Source organism: Suricata suricatta, chromosome 16, assembly GCF_006229205.1.
Source record: "Suricata suricatta isolate VVHF042 chromosome 16, meerkat_22Aug2017_6uvM2_HiC, whole genome shotgun sequence".
Classification (NCBI taxonomy): domain Eukaryota; kingdom Metazoa; phylum Chordata; class Mammalia; order Carnivora; family Herpestidae; genus Suricata; species Suricata suricatta.
In genome coordinates, this window is record NC_043715.1 from 32,063,938 (window position 1) to 32,079,906 (window position 15,969).

At 57.6% G+C, this 15,969-nt stretch overlaps 1 protein-coding gene across 5 annotated transcripts in view; it reads right to left on the reverse strand.

Annotated features, from left to right (window-relative positions):
• ADCY7 (adenylate cyclase 7) overlaps positions 1-15,969 on the reverse strand; it is a 56,398-nt gene that overhangs the window by 40,065 nt on the left and 364 nt on the right. For 2 of the 5 annotated variants that reach the window (XR_003904212.1, XR_003904213.1), the window contains exon 1: positions 3,718-3,875. The exons of 1 other annotated variant lie outside the window; for it this stretch is intronic. The gene's annotated coding sequence lies outside the window, so the exon portion shown is untranslated. Of the gene's footprint in view, positions 1-3,717; positions 3,877-15,969 lie in introns of those variants that run through there. 2 more of the 5 variants (XR_003904214.1, XM_029926677.1) reach the window with 2 other exon arrangements.

Sequence of the window (15,969 nt, forward strand, 5' to 3'; positions counted from 1 at the left end):
GGGTACCTGCAAAGACCCCAATTTGTTTCTGTTCCCTTAGGCACAGTCAGGTAAACCCTTCTAGTGGTCGCTGTAGGGAGGCACTCAGACTGGGGCATAACAGGCAGGATGGAGAGAGGAGGGGGCCCATGGTGTCCCCTGGCACCGGCACTGACGGGGAGAACCATCTCCCCGCAGAGCCCGGGAGGAGAGGCTCCTAGTAGGTGACTCTGGAGCAGACCACTCGAGCCTCCTTGTCTCCCGAGCTCGAGGACCCCCGAGGATGGGGCCTTCACACAGGTGACACGAGCCAGGATGGGGTGTGAGGTAGGGACACCCTGAGCAGAGGGCCTGCAGGAGAGACGCAAGCAGCGCGCTGACCTTGCCGGGGGCTGGCTCAGAGTACATGAGAGGCAGGACTGGACCAGGAGGTGGGCTGGGACCAGAGGATCCCAGAAGCCAGGAGAAGGGGTGCAGATGTGATACCAGACAAGAGAAACTGGTCGAGCATGTGCATCAGAAAAACCCAGACACCCCACAAACCCCTTCTCCGGCGCCCAAGGTCAGCCATCGTACCCCACCGGGGCTTCCAGGTTTCTCCTCCCATACAGCACTTGGCTGGTGCTCAGGCAATGCCCAGGGCACAGACCTGTCAACACCATCAGCAGATGGCAGGAGAAAGGACAACCCAGTGTCAGCAGGAGAAGGGTCACCAAAGGGGAACTGAGCCTACCTCTGACCCAAGGCTCACCCCCACTTCCCTCCTACGCCTAGAGGGCTTCTGGGGGGATATCAGGGAGCAGAGGGTGCTTCGGCCCAGGTCTGCACCCAGCATCTGGCAGCACTCCAGGCACGCTGTGGCCCGCTGCGAACTCTGTGGGCAGCGGCAGGTTGAGCCAGATGCCGATGGGTGCTGGGTGGGCGCCCTGCCACCCTCCCTGCGGGGCTGGGGGTGGGAGGCGCCCAAGTGGGTGGGTGGAGACTGCTAGCCAAGGCAGGGGCAGAGCTGGAGGGCCATCCCTCAACATGCACAGGCCACCAGGGAAACTCCAGTCCTGGGTGTGCTGGTCCCCAAGAGCTGGGAAGAGAGTCTCATGCATGGGCTGCAGGCTACCAGGGAGGCCCCTCCCACCTGAGACAGGACAGGTAGTAGAGAGCCCCCAACACGGCTACAGGACGGCGACAATGCCTTCCCTTGAGCCAGGGCTCTCCTGCACCAGGGGCCACACGCAGCCCCTTGGCTAAGCCTACAACCACCTGATACACGGGCACCATGAGCGACACCTCTTACAAATGCAAGAAACTGGCTCAGATAACCTGGCTCACCTCACATGCTGCTGGAAACAGGCAGAGTGGGGGCTGGGGGCAGGGGGCAGGGGGCTGGACCCAATGACCTCCAGAAGACTCCTGGCCTCTCTGGCTATTCAGATATGATGGTCTCATTCCCTGAGCCAAACCGACTCCCAGCTCGTAGCTACAAAGGCCCCATCACACACACCACAGGCCCAACGGGCCCACTACCCAGGCTTCCCTCCCATCCCTGGGACCTGACCCCACGCAAGGCTAGAACTCGGGCGTCCAGGGTGACCCCTCTGCCTGCTCTCTCGGCAGCCCCGGAACGGTCCCAGCTGGGTGGAGCACTGCCCTCTGCCCAAGGCCCTGGGAGCGGGGAGAGTTGCCACAGGCAACTGTGAATGCATCCCACGCCCTTTCCCCCAGGACAGGAGACAGGTCAAGGCCACCGAGGGATGGGCCACACGCCATCTCTTGACGACTTCCAGTAGGGCAGGATGGCAGGTCATGGAAAGTCCGAGGGTGAGCACCTCCACCGCCAGCTGAAGCAGGACCCCAGCACACGGCCCTGGAGGCCCGGCCCGGCCCCCGGCAGGACAGCCCGGACCCAGCCCCCACCACCTTGCAGTGGGTGCACACAGGGTCAGGCCAGGCCTGTGGGGTGGGGGGCCCAACACAGAGGAACCCGATTCCTCACTCCCCACCGTGAGGATCATGTCCGACTCACTCTTCAAAGCCACCCAGAGCCCCAGCTCTGCCCCACCCAGCCTCTCCAGAGAGGAGGCACTGTGCCCTGACCCCCTCCAGGCCTCAGGCCTGGCGGCTCTCCGTAACAGGTAGCGTGTGCACCTGGACAGCCCTGACGACAGACTGATGTGTGACCGGGGACAAGAAAGTGCCCTGCTCAGCCTCTGTCTTTCTCCTCTGCAAACTGGGGGCAGAGGGTACCTACCACAGGGTAGAGATGGGGGGAGCAGGAAATGGGTTAAACCATGAGTTATAAACTGTAAAGGGGGATGCATGTCCTCACAACAACATCTCGTCTGACCAGCATCTCCTCTTGAAAAGCACCTTTGGCCTGTTGAGAAGCCCTTGCTCCTGCCCCTTCCCACCACCCACTGCCTAGGCCTCCCTGCACCAACCCCCACTGCCGTAGGGCCCGTGGAAGACCTCCTCTCTTGAGACCCACTCCTGGCCAAGGGGCGCCAAGAGCCCACCACCCCCGCAGAAAACACCCCAAGAGGCCCCTTCCCCCACAGCTCACACCTTCCCTTCTGAGGGCCCAGGTTCCGGAACAATCCGACGGCCCTGCCTCCTCTGCACCCACACCTCACACCAGAAAGCCCCCACCTGGAGGTGGGGGAGCCACAGCTTGGTTCAGAACAGACCCTCCCAGACTTGCGGCTCCGCAGACACATGCATGTCCGGCCGAGCAGTCACTCCACACTTCCTCTTAGGTCTGCTTACTTCTCGTTCCAGTATCTTCTTCAGCTTTGTCCCGGGCAAAGGGACATCATGAAGTCACAAATCCAAGGTCTTATTTATAGAGTTTTTTTTTTTCTAAAATACAGTACAATAAAGACCTAACAAATGTTAAGCATGTCCGTCCACATATGGCCTAAAACCACCACACAGCCCCCATCTGAGAAAGGCTGGTCTGGTCACTCTCTAGGCGGCCCTCCTCAGGTCATCCACCCGCACATCTGTGGCAGACAGCCCACGGCCACACAGACATACAGACATCTGGGCAGATCTGGCCCAGACTCTGGCCAGGGACCCCGGTGCACGGAGGCCCAGCCCAGCCCTCTGCTTTCCTCACCCCTCCACTCCCCTCCCCCAAGCACTGGCCAGAAAGGAAGCGCCCAGTGCCCGCTGCCCTGAGCCCCAGGTAGAAATAGAGCTCCTGATCTGCCCTGCGTACGTGTGTTTGGAGGAGCACGTGGAATGATCTGGAAGGACCTAGCCCCAGTGGTCCACACTGGTCCCCCGGGCCTAGGGGTGGGAGGGGCTGGAGGGAAAGGAAGACCCTTCCATTTCCTGAGACATCTTGCTTCACCGTCCCTTGGGCTTGTAGCGCTTTCAGAATTTGGGGGGTTATTTATTTTAACTCCACGAAAGAAGTTCCGTTGCCCTCCCCTCGCTGCTCCTTACCGCCACCGAGAACAGTAAGCGTGCTTGTCAGTGTGAAATTACAACCCTGAAAAGCAGAGTGGGCATCGGAGAGCGCACGGGTCCCAGAAGTCCAGGCACCCCCCTCCCCAACCACCGCCACATTCATAACGGCACCTCCTTGTCAGACCGGGCAGAGCCCGGGACACATAGTCTCTGGTCCTTTGTCCAGGAGCCCCCCACATCCCATGGCCCTGACCCCGCCCACCCCCACCCAGCCCAGGCAGGCCGGGGCCACCAGGACAGACGGCGCCCCGTCCCCACAGCCCGCTTTACCTGGCTCTCCTCCGAGGGGGCCCCCGTGGCCAGGCTGGGGTCCGAGGAGCCGGCGGGGAGGTGGGCCATCCTTAGCCTGCCCCCCCTCAGCCAGCGTCCAGACACACACGAGGCGGCTTCGTACCTAATGAAAGCGAGTCACATCTGGGACCCACAACTTCCTGCTCCGGCAGCAGCCGCCTCACAAAAGCGAACCCTCAGCTCGGCGCCTCCGGGGCTGGGGGTGGGGGGCAGGGGCCCAGCTGCAGCCGGGCCCTTAACAGAAGTGGGGGGAGGCATCGGGCCAGGCTCCTGGCTCCAATGACTTCATGGAAATTGGAAGCTTTAAGCTGGAACAATTTTGAGCAAGTGAAAATAAAACAAGCACCAGAAACCTCCGTTAGAAGCCTGAGATGATGGTCCGAGGCCGGGAGCAAACGCATCCTTGGGGAGCATTAAAAGTGAGAGCAGCCTGGCCCCGGAGCCTCAGCCGCTGCTGCTCACAGACAGGCCCTGAGCCTCAGTTACCCGCCCACACAGGGAGGGGGCTTCATCCGCTCTGAGAGGTCAAAGGTCTCCAGCCTCATCTGCTGCCTTTCCATCTCCCAGCTGGCCCAGTGCCTGGAGTCCCCCAGGAGGCCGGGAATCGAGCCCCTTCTGCTTAACCAGCCCTCAGTTTCCCCACTGGGAGCACGTGGTGTTCAGCTGTGAGGCAGCAGATAGGAAGGGCGGGGCGGCAGGGAGCAGAAACCTCCCAAGACAGAGGGGGAAGGCACTGCTGGTCCTCAGGGACCCACTGAGCTTGTGACCCGGGGGCCTGGGATCACTTTCTACCTTTCATCCTGACAGCAAAACCTACTGTTTGGTAACAAAGTGGAGAACAGAGCCCGATTTTCCCAGCTGTCACTCCCGCCCTCCCCAGGCCCCCCTTTCAGCTCCCTTTCAGAGGAGGCAGTGGTCAGGCCCTTCCCTTCCAACCTGCTGTGCCCCCTCAGCCCTGGTCACTGGGCACCTGATAGCCAGCCCTCAGATGAACCTCTAGGTCCCAGCAGGCAGGATCCGTGCACACAGGCTAATGGGCTTCATGATCAGCATTTAGACACTGTGTGCTGGCATCAGGGACAGCCTCACACAAGTGTCCATTGGCTCCATGAGGAAGATCCTGCTGTTACACCCCTTCTACAGAACAGGAAACTGAGGCTCAGAGAGGCCACTCACTTGCCCAAGCACACACAGCTAAAAAAGGCAAAGCCAAGATTCAACTCAGGTCTATCTGATTCTGTGTCCTGTGCTTTCAACCATTCACCCCTTGACCATAATGGGGCCAAAGAAAGGCTTCCCTGAGGACAGGCTACTCGAAATCCCACTCCACCCTCCTCCTCCTCTCCAGATCTCACTGGAGATCTCCAAGCCCTGCCAGGTACTCAGAGCTCCCAAACTTGCTGAACAAACTTCCCCAGAGGAGGAGCAAGCTCGGGCCTCCTCAGCCTCAGACCAGGAGCTGGTTTCTACTCCCTCCAAGTGCCAGGGCGCAGGCGCGACCCAACCCTCTCCCACCCACCCGCCTCCCCATGGGCAGGACCCCTCTCTGGTGTTGGCACACCAACGTGACTTGGCCACAGCCCCCAGCAGCCAAGCTCCCAGGCTAAGCCATGCCCCCAACGGCTTGCCCAAAGGTGGTCTGGGAGAACCACCCATGAAGACTAGATACGTGGTCCAGGGCTCAGGGTGGACAGACCTCAGCCACCTGGAAGCCACCGGCTGTAGAAAGTGGAAGGCCACGAAACAGTGGGCTAGAGGGAGTAACACTGCTGCAAAAACATGGCAGACAGGGCTGTCAGGCGGCCGAAGGACAAATAACACAAAGCCCTGAGCCAACAGCTTGGCCTCATTTGATACCCGGATGACAAGCCCCTCCCCTGGGGAAGAAACCCCATAGCACCCGGAGCACTTCGGACTCCAGGCAGGCTTCCGGGAGGGGATGTGAGCAGGGAAACATTTTTTCCTTTCCCTAAAGTCAGGGGGTTACCACACCCTGAAAGGGGTCTGAGCAACCTGGCTGGTGATTTACCAAGCTGGCCCCTTGTCCCATGGATGCGGAATGAAAAGGCTTCAGAGTGACAGAGTCAGAGCCCCCTAAGCAACCTTGGCAGCCCAGGAGCCCATCTGTAAAGTCACCCAACTCCTCAGAAGGCCGGGAGGCTTATGTGAGAAACACGTGTGAGGCACATAGTAAGTGCTAAGTTAAAGCCGAAAGGCGAGGGAGGCCAGCCAGAGTACATCCTGTCAGTTCCAAACTCCAGATTCCACTCACTGCATGCCTGCCCTGGTCAGAGGCCTTCCCTGGCTTCGCTGCATCTCCTGAGTCAAGTCCTGGCTCCTCTGCCCAACCCCCCACAACTTCTCTTTCCATCCTCCCCGATTAGGAGTCAGAAGGCCCTAGTTCCGTCCTGTTACTTGTAACCAGTTGCATGGCCTCAGCCAGCCCCTTCTCCCCTGGAAACCCAGTTTACTGCCTGTTGGGTAAAGGAGTGAGCCAGGGCATGTCCCTATGTTCCCAGCCTGGGAAAGAAAGGGGTCCCAGTACATCCCGAGCCCATGTCTCACTCACTCTTTCATCCCGTGACTTAGACCACCAGGGCACGGTCAAAATGGAATGGTCCAAATGCTACCCATCCTGCTAAGACAAGTACAAAGCCCACCTCTTCCAGGAAGCCTTCCCCACTGTCCATCATTACCGCCTCCAGGCCACACAGTACCACAGACCTCTCCACAGAGGATTTAGAGTGCTACCCTCCTTCTATACATCCATTTCCACTCTTCCTGTAGGGAACCGGCCCTCCAGGGGTGGGCCTGTGACCACTGCCCACTGGGGAATGGGCACGGGACTCAAAGCAGCCCAGTGAGATTCAGTTCTGGGACTTCTGTTGGAACTAGGTAGGACCAAGATGCTCTCCTTTCAAGAGGCGGGTAGGATGGGAGCTAGAAGCTACTGGCACCATCTTTGCCGTTGCGGCAGTGAGCCTCCAAATGAGACCCGTTCAGTGTTCATGCCCCTCCCGTACCGCCTTCGGAAGCAACAAAACAGTGCAGAAATCACAATGTGTGACTTGTGAAGTCACGGAAGACGGCGGCTTCCATCCTGGCCCCCTCCTGGATCACCGGCTCTGTGGCAGGGAAGGGAGGCCCCTCCCTCAGCCAGCCCTACACAGCCGGCCCTGTGAATGAGCCACCTCGGTGCAGAGCCTCACAGCTCCAGCGGGGTGACTCCCTGAGGCCGCAGCGGTCCTGCCTGCTCAGAAGTGACCAAGTATCGCCTCTTCTCTCCCATGAGACGCACCTCTCCCCGGCACCAGGCACTCAGGAGGCCCTCGGGGACACTTCTGCCTAGCTGATCTGCACTCAGATTCTCCCAACAAGAGCACAGAGCAGACACCCAGCACCCGCTCCGTGGCGCCTGCCCCCTTTCGCCCACCCGCCTGGGCAGACAGAGCGGGCTGGCTCAGCACTGGCGTCAGGTCTGCCGGCCCCAGCTCTTCCAGGCCCTGGGCCAGGAGGGCTGCGGTGTGATCCCCGCCACGGAGGCCTCGCTCACGCAGGCACAGCCCTGTGGCCCCATCACTCAGCCGACTCCCAGATTGATTTTTCCCACTTGGAGGGGCTGTGCATTCCAAAGCATCGACTGGCCTCCAGCTCTTGTGCCTTCATCTCTTCCTGGCTGTGGGCTTGGGGGTGTGCTGGGAACACAGGGAGGGGCTCGCTCTGCTCACTCCTTCACTCGACAGGCAGGAAACTGGGTTTCCAGGAGAGAAGGGGCTGGCTGAGGCAACGAAACTGGTTACAAGTTACAGGACGGAACCAGTGGTGGCCCTGAGGGGCGACCTGGGGTGAGCAACGCCACTCCAAATAAACACACGTGCTAAGTAAACAGCACCTTAGCCGTGAAACCCAGCTTCTCGCAGCCTCTGCCCCTCCTCGTGCAGAAATCTGCCGCCTGTCACAGGTCCAATGCCAGAATGAGGAGAGACGAATAGCACTGTATCGTGGTGGTGGTGGCGCGGCTGACCAGAGGCAGGGGGCTGGCTCCCATGACCCTGACAGCCCCAGCCCCTGCCAGGCCCGGGGCCCCAGGCCTCTGGAGAATGAAAGGGGCAGCCAGGGTCACAGCGTGTTGAGTAACAGCAGAGAATCCTAAAAGAACAGATGTGAAAACTACCGCCCTGCCAACCAAAGTCCTTACTTCCTTTGAAAAACTTGGCAGCCGGGCCCAGCCCGTGGCCGCCTGTCCCTCCCCACACCCGGCTTTGGCGTGAACCGTGGAGGGACAGGGAGGAAGGCCACGCTGCTCCCTACAGATCCCGGGAACGGGGTCACCACTGCGATGCCGTGCCGAGGAAACGCCAGCCTGCGGTCCTGCACGTGTGCCGAGTGCCACCTCCCACTTGACAATACCACAGATGTGCAAGTATTTGTTTGCACACAAGAAAATCTAGAAGGATGTGCATAAATCTCGGGCGTTATCACCAAGTGACGGAACTCAGCAGCTTTATATTCACCTCGGTCTTATTGATGACCTCTGTCCAATCTTCCCTAAAGAAAATAAAAGACCCACGTGAAACTTCTACAAAGAAAGAAAACAGGAATAAAAAAAATAACGCCCCCAGACTCCCCCAACGCCAAGCTCGGCCCCGCTTGGAACCAGGTGGAAATGGAAAGGTTTCTGATATAACATGAGACCCCCTGAAAGCCAGGGGCTGCCGGCATCGCCAAGGACACGCAGACAGACAATGGGAACCTCCGAGCGGAAGCCTGCAGCGCTGTCTGTCTCTGGTGCAAACCGAAACGGAAGGAGATCAAGCCTCCGGATCCAACTACCCATTTACAGGAGGCTCATGGGGACAAGGAACGTGTTACACATCATAGAGGCTCTGCTGTAGGCAAAGGGACCTGGCTTCATGAAAACCACAAAAAACCAACATGGCACCTGCGAGAGAACAAGAATCAGTCCTACAGAGCAAAGACGGCTGGGGAACGACAGCATGCAATCCCCTTACACAGACCTTATTTGGACCCAAATGTTTATTTTTTTATTTTTTTGGATTCGAACCTTTAAAAGCTAACATTTGATGTGTATGGAACAATTGGAAATTTGAACATTGAATGGATAGTTACAATGTTTTTTTAAATAATTTGTTAATGTTTATTCATATTTGAGAGAGAGAGAGAGACAATGTGAGTGGGGGAGGGGCAGAGAGAGAGAGGGAGACACAGAAGCTGAAGCAGGTTCCAGGCTCTGAGCTGTCAGCACAGAGCCTGCTGTGGGGCATGAACTCATGGACCGTAAGATCATGACCTGAGCCGAAGTCAGGCTGCGCCACCCAGGCGCCCAGATAGTTACAATCTTAAGATTGACTACTGCTGGGTTTTAGTGTGGCAATAATATTGGGGGTGGGGGGTAGTCCTTATCTTGTAGTAAGATATACTAAAGTTTTTTAAATTTCTTTAGTGTTCATTTATTAATTTGAGGAGAGAGAGAACATGAGCAGGAGAAGGGCAGAGAGAGAGCAAGAGAGGGAGAATCCCAAGCAGGCTCCCCACGGTCAGCACAGAGCCTGATGCGGGGATCGATCTCACAAACAGAACCTTGAGATCCTGACCTGAGCCAAAATTAAGAGCCAGATGTTCAACCGACTGAGCCACCCAGGCGCCCCCACGTTTTTGTACAGAGGAAGTGCTAAGTCTGAGGGGACAGCAAATGGGAGTGGGGATGACTCCAGGCTGGCCCAGAGCTGGAAACGGTGGCCCTGCCAGATGGGTCTGTGGGGCGGTCACGCTCTTCTGTCTTCCCCTGTAGACATGTAATTTTCCCCAGTGAAACGCTGAGAACAGCTCCAGCACCTGTTGTCTCATTTGAATGTCAGCGGTGAAAGGGTCATGTTATGCAAGCCCCTTCCCGCAGATGGGGACGCGCAGCCCTGGGAGGGAAGGCCACTTGCTGGGGGGGGGGGGGGGGGGTCTCAGAACTAGAAGCAAATGACAAAACCAGACCCAAGCCTGCTCCCTGCTGGAAGGGGGTGGGGCTGGGTGGAAACAACTCCCCACCCCCGAAACCACCAGGGTGAGCTCCCAACCTTACCCTTAACTCCAGACCCCTCTGCATGAAGCTGGGGGGGGGGGGTCGGGGGGGTCCCAGGCTCCACAGTCCCGCCAGCACGGCACACAGCTTCCTTGGCCTCTGCTCCCCTCCCCCACAGGAGCTTACAGGCTTCCAGTACCAGCCAGGGACAATTAACCCCTCTCCCGCAAAGCCCCTCCCTGTCTACCCCCAAACCGCAAGGCAGTTTGCAGGGGGCGGGGCGCCCTCCACACACCCAGCCGCCGCCTTCCGCAAACCTGCGCCTGGTGTGCAAAGTGGTCCGGCCTAACTTGGGCCTCATTTATCCAGCGGAGAGAATCACCAGTGTGCTCTGCACTTTGCTGCGGCTCTTCGGGGAACTTTCTTACTGCAAAACTATCAGGGGTGCCTGGGTGGCTCAGTCGGTTGAGCATCCGACTTCGGCTCAGGTCATGATCTCACGGTTTGTGGGTTCAAGCCCCGTGCCGGGCTCTGTGCTGACAGCTCAGAGCCTGGAACCTGCTTTGGATTCTGTGTCTCCTTCTCTCTCTGACCACCCCCTGCTCACGCTGTCTCTCTCTCAAAAAAAAATTTTTTTGAAAAAAAAAAAACTATCAAGCTGTACTAGATGTCCGGACACGGGGGACAGAGAAAGTCCACCAGCAGCTCAACCCAGATGCTGGGCCTGAGAAGCCCAGCATCAGCCCACAAAGCGTGGGGGACGCTGGGCAGACAGAACTTTCCTTAGAGAACAATGCAGAAACTTCTGTAGTGCAGTCTGTTTTCTTGTCCTTTGTTTGAAAAATGAAAAAGTCCTGGAGCGCCTGCGTGGCCCAGTCTGTTAAGTGTCTGACTTCTGCTAAGGTCATGCTCTCGCGGTTGGTGAGCTCTAGCCCCGTGTCGGGCTCTGTGCTGACAGCTCAGAGCCTGGAGCCTGCTTCCGATTCATTCTCTCTGTCTCTCTCTGCCCCTCCCCAGCTCACACTCTCTCTCACTCTCTCTCTCTCTCTCTCTCTCTCTCTCTCTCTCTCTCTCTCTCTCGCTCACTCGCTCGCAAAAATATAAACATCAAAAAAATTTTTTTGAAAAATTTTGAAAAAGTCCTCGGGAAGGACATAGGCTGGCATGCTAATGGGCTACCGCAAAGAGTACAGATTCTAGTTTATGTCCTCACTTTATTGCATAAGTTTTCTGATTCTTCAATAATAAATGTGAATTCTTGCTGTAATTAACATAAAAAATTAAAGGCACTTAAGATACAAGCTGATTTTGTTCTCCTCCTGGGAGCACAGCTCAGAGCCTCCGGCGGAGGCAGAAGCTAGGTGGCGATGGGCCGTCTGAAGGTCACATCGCCCCTCTGAGCCTCAGTTTCCCCATGACAGCGCCTGCCAGCCTTGGACAGGCTTGCCCTTTTCTGGCCTTTGTGCATTCCTCCTGGGTACTTACTGACCCCGCACCAGGCTGGTGGGGAACGAGGGGCATCGGAGGCTGGGCGCTGGGTGAACAGCCCTCCCGGCCACATATGCAGAAACCCAGCCTGCTCGTGCCCTGAATCCTTCTGATCCCACTCCAGAAAGGTGGGAAAACCCCACTTCACAGGGAAAGAACCAGGGGCTCCGGGAGGACAAATGACTACCCACCTACACACACCAAGCCAGGATGAAGACTGCAGGCTGGGAACCCTTCAGGGAGTTCCTCCAAGTCACGGGGCCGGGGGGGGGGGGGGGGGGGGGGGGGGGGGGGGGGGGGGGGGGGGGGGGGGGGGGGGTGTCGGGGTGTCGGCCAACCATGCCACGCACCCCTTTGGAAGTGCCGGGCACACTGCTTAGGGTTGCAGCCAGGACTGAGGAGGACCAGGCTGTGAAAGGGCACAGCAGGCTGGAGCCACAAAGCCTCAGGCTCCTCTCCCTCCTCCCTGGCAGCCCCCAGCCCCTCCCCCACCCCCCTACACAGTGGTCACTTGAGTGAGGGCTCTGTAAAGGACGTGCCCTGCAGCACCCACTGGATGGAGAAGGGTGTGGAAGGACGCTGCAGAGGGCACCATGCCGGAGGGGAGGAGGAGCCCCAGCCTTGGGGTCCAGGACCCTGGGGTCACGTGTATAATGGCAGTTCCCCAGGAGGGCAAACTCGGAGCCCCAGAGGCTAGACAGGACATCACAAGTGAGGCTGGCTGCCCCTGTGGGAATGTAGGCAGTGCTATAGGCCTTATGAGCTGGCAAACGAGACGAGAAATCCGGGTTTTGTGTAGGATCCCATATTTTCGGATTCTGGCAACAAACCCAAAAGAAATTTGTTAAGGAGTTCTATCAGCACTCTGCACTCACTGCTGTGTGACCCGGAGCAAATCACTTAACCTGTCTGGACTTCCACTGTGTCATCCATACAGTGGAAAAATGACACAGGTTACTGTGACAATAAGATACACTTTGCCCATACTGATGACAATAAAAAGCAACAGTGACAATAACAGCTAATGTGCCCTGAGTGCCAGGCACCATTCTAAGTAACATGAATCAATCTCATTTCATTCTGACCATTAGACAGGCATTTTTTAAACTTTGTGTTTTTAAGTAATTACTACTTTCAGAAAAGCTGTAAGAAAGGTACAAGGAGTTCCCCTGCACTTTTTATGCAGCTTTGCTGATTTGTGCCATTTCCTCTCACTTTATTCTCTAATAGGGGTTTCTCTTCAATATTTGAAAGTAGATCGCTTGCACTGTGTCCCCTAAACACTTCAGTGGGTATGTCCTAGCAACAAGGACCCATATAAATGGTTATCAGGATATTTAACATTGATATAATACTTCTATCTGTAATTCATATCCAATTTCACCAACTGTCCCAATAAGGTCCGTTACACGAATTTTTTCCCCAGCCTGGGTTTCACATACTGCCTTTGGTTGCCCTGTCTCTTTGGTCAACTTTAATCTGGAACCGTTCCTTGGCCTTCCTGATAAGTATTCTTAGTGTCTCCATTTCCTAGATGAGAAACCAGCTCAGAGAGGTTGAAGCACTTGCCCAAAGTCGCACAGCCAGGAAATGTCGAGTTGAGACAGCCTCAAGCCCCAGAGGTCCCCGCCAGAGGCTGGGTTCCTGTCCAACAGGCACAGAGCTTGCAAATAACAGGCTTTGTTGTTAATAGTTGAGAACAGCAGCTCCCTCTGCAAACAGTGGCTGCTCCCAGCCACCTCACTCAGCAGGTGGTCATTAACCGAGGAGCGGCCTCCTGCTGCCAGCTCAGTGCACCTGGCCATGGCCCTGGCCCAATGCCCACCACCCCACCCTGTGGGGCTCCATGTAGCCCCCTCTATAAGAGGCTGGAAGACAGACAGGCCATGGAAAGCTGAGGGTGGAAGGGAACCATGGCTCCTGCCTTTCTTTTTTTCCCCTTAAAGTGACAATTCAGGCTCAAATGTCCATGTCCCAAAGGCAGAAAAAGGCAAATATCCCAGAAACAAAGCCTGAGGTCAAAGGGGTCCCCAGGCTAGGTCCCTGACCCGCAGACCACCTGCACTGAACGGAACCCCTGAGGTCAGCAGTCTAAGGGGGTCAGGGAGCTGAGCACTTTCTAAGACCCATGATGGGACCGCATGGGAGGGAAGGGTTTATAGAAAGAAGGAACAGCAAGAGCAAGGGCTGGGAGGTAGGAATGGCGTTCTCAGAGCAGGGAGCAGGAAAGACTGACGATTCCAGGGGTCACATAGCCTGCGGTACTCAGAGAGGAGGAGGAGACTGGGGGCTGAGCCCACACACTCGCTTCCTCAGTGAGGAGCCCTCAGGGACATGGCATCATCAACTGCTCTCTGGGCCCGGAGCCCCTATCCTCACTTCCAAGCCAGGCCAGGCAGCAGCTTAGGAAACCACTCTCTTTGCTTCCCAAATGAGTGTGGCTCAGGGCCTGGAGGCTCCCATCCAAATGCCGGCCAGCCCCCCAACGGGTGGTCTGGACTCCCAGCGGGAGGAACAACACTGCCAACAAGAAGTTCTGCTACAGACCAGCCAGGACGCGGTCTTCTGCTTGAGCTCCAGGCGGTTCTGTTGGTTCTGAGGCTAAACTGCGCTGAAATTATTTCAAAATCCTGGGACCTTCCCGTTGGACACCCTATTACATTCACAAGTTTACATCTGCCCCCAGACCAGACCTGCAAACTCTGGTGCAGGTTCCAGGGACAGCAGCACTGCTCTTGAAAACGTTTCCAGAGCAAACGAAAAAGGAAGACCATTTTTGCCTTTCTTCCTCATCGCAGACCATTTTGAAAATACAGAGAGCATGAATAAGAAAAAGATCTATCACCAGATTCCCCCAAAGATGTCCCAGTGTGACCTCTCGCTGCCCATCCTTCTCCACCGGTGCCCAGACTAGGCCGCCTGCTGTGTGAGGCTCTCCCTACAGAGATGTTTGGGTCAAGATACAACCACTTCATCTCCCCAACGGGCTGATGGGCTTAGGAGGGCAGGGTCCCCACCCAGCTCAGCCCATTGCCTCCTGCCCAGATGGCCACTTGCGGCTCCCTTGCTGGAGTCAGCCCCGCACCACTACGAGTCACTCCGCCCATCACCAGTCCCTGTGTGCCTAGGTACAGAGGAAAAGGAACCCAGAGGGGGGGATCATCGGGAAAGGGGTCAGCAGCAAAGGCACACAGCATGCTCGGGAAACAGGCAGGAGCAGAAGGGAGAGGCAGGCGAACGATGTGTTTTCCCCTTGGGGAGTATTAGGGACTCTGCCCTTTGGGGTGGGGTCAGCCTCCCCATGCAAACTCCAACAGATTTCACAGGACGGGAAAACCAGGAGGCCAGGCCCCAGTCCCAGCTCCAGGACTAACTTGTTACCTTTGATGACCTCAGCTTTCCCACCTGTAGAGGGGGCTGGTCATTCCAGCCCTAACTCACAGGATCCCAGGATACAGGGGATGTTCTGGGGCCCTGTAAGCCGTCTGGCTTCAGAAATCGGAGGAATCTCACCTCTGCCTGCACCCCCTCCATAAAAGGTCCTAGAGCTCAAAACCCGGAGACCATGGAGGGCTGAGGGAAGAGGACCCAGCCTGTGTGGATCCGGAACATTCAGCACTGGGGGAGAGGGAAGGGACCTAGTGCCCACGTGTTAAAGCAGGGACCGGATCAACAGCCCAAAGCCCCCTCAGCCCCAGGCCCTGAGACCACTGTAGTGCTGTTGGTCATTCATTCATTCCGCTGTGCAGCATCGCCCCGGACCAGGTCTGAGGGCGGTCAGCACGCCTCAGGCCGGTCCAGATCCGGGGGTTCTCCGCATGCCCCGCCACCCAGGACAGCTGTGTTCCTCCTCCGAAAGGCTCCGATTCTTGTAATGGGGCCCCAACTCTCATTTCCAGCCTTGAGTCAGAAAGAACATAAGTTCCTGGCCTTTGAGGGAGGGGACCCAAGATAAAAACCAGAGAGAAGACGCGCAAGCCCCACTAGAATGGCTCCAGCATCTGCCCCCAACTAGGGTCAACCCACTTTCTTCCCGTGAGAGGGTTAGGTTTCAGGTGTCCCCCAGTGAGGACCCAAAGTGGGGGCCAGCGCTTTGTTCACCCTGCTAGTTCTCCATCCCCCGCCGCCCATTAATTGGTGAGGGGTCCTGCTCGCCCTGGGCTGTGGCTGGATTGCCTCTAACCCACCCCCTGGTCTGGACCTCACTGTATTTTTCCTTTAAACAGCTCTATGGGCCGCCAGGGTCCCGGGCCTTAACCAAGTCTGGGAAACCTAACCAACCAGCCCCTCTGTACCATCACAAGCCAACGAACTCGCCAACATAGGTCCAAAGGTGACCGGCACCGGGTGGAGGGCAAACGAGGCACACAGCCGTGTCTCTCTGGCAGCTCTCAGTCTTGCCATCCGGAAAGTGGGGCTGGGCCCCAGCTCTCGCCAGCGGGGTCTCTGCCTGGGAACCGTCTCCCGCGGGCCCCGGCTGGGCGGGGTCAGAGGGCCCAGAGAGAGGGTCTCCAAGAAGACCCATCCCAAACCTCTGGGGGAGGAGGACGAGGAGGAGGAGGAGGAGAGGTGCTGGGAGCCGGGGCGACTTCGCGGGTCCGGGGGCCGCCCCGCCCGGCCTCCGCGCCCCCTCCCTCGGAGGCTCCGCTGGCCGCAGCCGCCCCCGTCCTACACCCCCGGGGTCTCCGCCTGGGTGGGGCCGGGCCGTC